This window comes from Schistocerca serialis, chromosome 6 (assembly GCF_023864345.2).
Source record: "Schistocerca serialis cubense isolate TAMUIC-IGC-003099 chromosome 6, iqSchSeri2.2, whole genome shotgun sequence".
NCBI classification, from domain to species: Eukaryota; Metazoa; Arthropoda; class Insecta; order Orthoptera; family Acrididae; genus Schistocerca; species Schistocerca serialis.
In genome coordinates this window covers 688,195,481-688,198,390 of record NC_064643.1, presented here as the reverse complement: position 1 = coordinate 688,198,390, position 2,910 = coordinate 688,195,481, and the positions used below count along the sequence as shown (strand labels likewise).

Genomic DNA, 2,910 nt, shown 5'->3' with positions numbered 1-2,910 from the left:
TCGATTGATCAAAAACGAGGATAATGGAATGTCGTCGAATTAAATCAGGTAATTCTGGGGGAATTAGATTAGGAAACGACACTTATAGTAGATGAGTTTTGCAAGTTGTGGAGCAAAATAACTGAGGTTGGTAGAAGTAGAGAGGATATACACGTAAAATGTAGACTGGCAATGGCACGGAAAGCGATTCTGAAGAAGAGAAATTTGTTAACATTGAGTATCGATTTAAGTGTCAGACTTTTTTGAAAGTATTTGTATGGAGGGTAGCCATTTGTGAAAGTGAAACATGGACGATAAACATTTTAGACAAGAAGAGAATAGAAGCTTTTGAAACATGGTGCTACTGAAGAATGCTGAAGGTCAGGTGGGTTAGTACACGTAACTAATGAGGTACTGAATGGAATTGGGGGCCGGCCCGGGTGGCCGAGCGGTTCTAGGCGCTATAGTCTGGAACCGCGAGACCGCTACGGTCGCAGGTTCGAATCCTGCCTCGGGCATGAATGTGTGTGATGTCCTTAGGTTAGTTAGGTTTAAGTAGTTCTAAGTTCTAGGGGACTGATGACCACAGCAGTTGAGTCCTATAGTGCTCAGAGCCAGTTGAATCATTTTTTTGGATTTGGGGAGATGATCAATTTGTGGCACAACCTGATTAGAAGAACGGTTCGGTTAGTACGACACTTTCCGAGACATCAAGGGATCACCAATTTAAAACTGGATGGAAGTGTGTAGGAGGGTAAAAATCGTAAAAATCGTACAGGGAGACAAAGAGATGAATACACTAAGCAGATTCAGAAGGATGTAGGTTGCAGTAGTTACTCGGAGATGAAGAGTCTTGCAGAGGATAGTCGCATGCAGAGCTGCATCAAACCAGTCTTAGGACTGAAGACCATAACAACAACAAGCAAGCCTCAAGGCCAGACCCAAACTTCGATATCTCTTCAACCACGTGTCTACAACCTATACTCTTATATCCATTATGTTTATTCCCGTGCAAGCGAGACATTTTATTTAGAAGTAGATTGCCCGATGTCGGGCGATAAATACTATGCTGCAATGTCGCTGTTGTTCCAAATTACGATGTAATCTCCAGTGGACATCATTGCAGGTCCAATTTAGTCTTTATCCGCCCACACGGTGCACGCGACTTAAAAGTAAACTATCTTGCCTGTACGGGAAGACGTATAATGGATGCACGACTAAAGGTTGTAGACGCATGGTTCACGACGTATGAAAGTTTGGGCTTCGCCGTAAGCCTAAGGGTAAGGCGACCGCTCGCGATAGGTGGAAAATAAGTCACTGTGATTCCATTATATAGCTGATGGCCGTTCATACACGCAATTAAGAATACATGTCCTTAATGTAGTTCAACTCGTCGGGCAAGACGGTGACATACGAGAATCATAGCACTTGCCATAAGGACTTTGCTCAGTGCAAAAGTTGCACGAAAACTGATGGAAGATTAAGTTTAGTATACGAAAATGTTACAGTTATGGCTCTTACTACATAAAGAAAACATAAGCACAACAGAAACTATACAAATTAGAACATGAACAACGTTGTTATTATCAGAGACTAAGCACAGCCCCTCAAATTTAGAATGAAAAGTACAGTTACTCAGTTTACCATATTTATAGTTTCCTGAAACGCAGTAATTAATAAATTCAATAAGCGAGCGTTTATTCTAAAGTTGTAGACAATATAGAACTTCGGAAATTAATACCGCCGCGCCGGCCGTTGTAGCCGAGCGGTTGTAGGCGCTTCAGATCGGAATCGCGCAGCTGCTACGGCCGCAGGTTCCAATCCCGCGTCGGGCATGGCTGTGTGTGATGTCCTCAGGTTAGTCAGGTTTAAGTAGTTCGAAGTCTAGGGAACTGATGACCTCAGCTGTTAAGTCCCATAGTGCTTACAGCCATTTTTTTTTTTTTTAAGTTCCATCGCATTCGGGGTAGGCGTTGCGCGTCCTATCTGAGACGGTCTGTTGGAGCGAGAGGGGCAGGGCGCAAACGGCACTAGAGACACAACCCCCCCCCCCCCCCCCAGCGGACAAAGCTGGCCAGACGAACAGTTACCGAGCCTCGCCTGCTGTCTAATGATGAAACGAGACGCGGCCGCTCCATCAGCAAGGCGCCGGCTTCGAGTTCTCCAGGCGCAGTGATTAAGGAGTTTATCGAAGTGAGGGTGTTGGAGATCTTAATGAGCAGGGAAGGAGCTTCCGCTTTAAACGAGGCTTTCAAACCGACACTCAGTAAATTAAGACCTCGCTAATCCATCGGAATCGATAAACCTGAGAAGATGCACGTTTCACTGAGTTACAGCATGGTCGACTAGAAATCAGTGTGAAACGGCCAAAGATATACACCTACATCTACATTTAAACAATTACCATGCAATTCCCAGTTAAATGCATGGCAGATGGTTTGGAGCACCACCTTCAGATTTTTTCTCAACCATTCCAGTTTCAAGTAACATTTAAGATTAATAAATACCTAATTCTTTCCGTGTAAGGTCTGTTTCCACTTATTTTACTACGATAGTAATATCTCCCGATGTTAGAGGGAACAAAAATTATTTCAGTATTCGGAGGAGATGGTTTAGAAATGAAATTTCACGAAAAGATATGACAACAACGAAAAACACTGTTATAGTTATGGGCACCACAACTCGGATATCATATGAAAGGCTTATTTAAATTGTGGTACAAGTCCATTTTTGTTCATTGTGAGATACAGAGTCCTAAAGTTAAATGAGTGCTGAAGAATCTGCATTTGAGATACCAGAAATATCCAACCATATGGCTTCTTACTAGAGATGAACCTTTCTTTCTGTTTGTTTGGATCATTAATTACAGGAGCATTATAGGCAGAAAAGTGGAGGTAATGGACTTGCACCACTCTTTACCCCTCTTTAGCG

General features: G+C 43.0%; 1 non-coding gene across 1 annotated transcript; it reads left to right on the top strand.

The window, feature by feature from the left end:
- The first annotated feature begins 413 nt into the window (after positions 1-413).
- Positions 414-497, top strand: Trnas-gga (transfer RNA serine (anticodon GGA)). Its single transcript is given in 2 exon segments — positions 414-453; positions 463-497. It is a non-coding gene; the product is annotated as a tRNA-Ser (tRNA).
- The last annotated feature ends 2,413 nt before the right edge of the window (positions 498-2,910 follow it).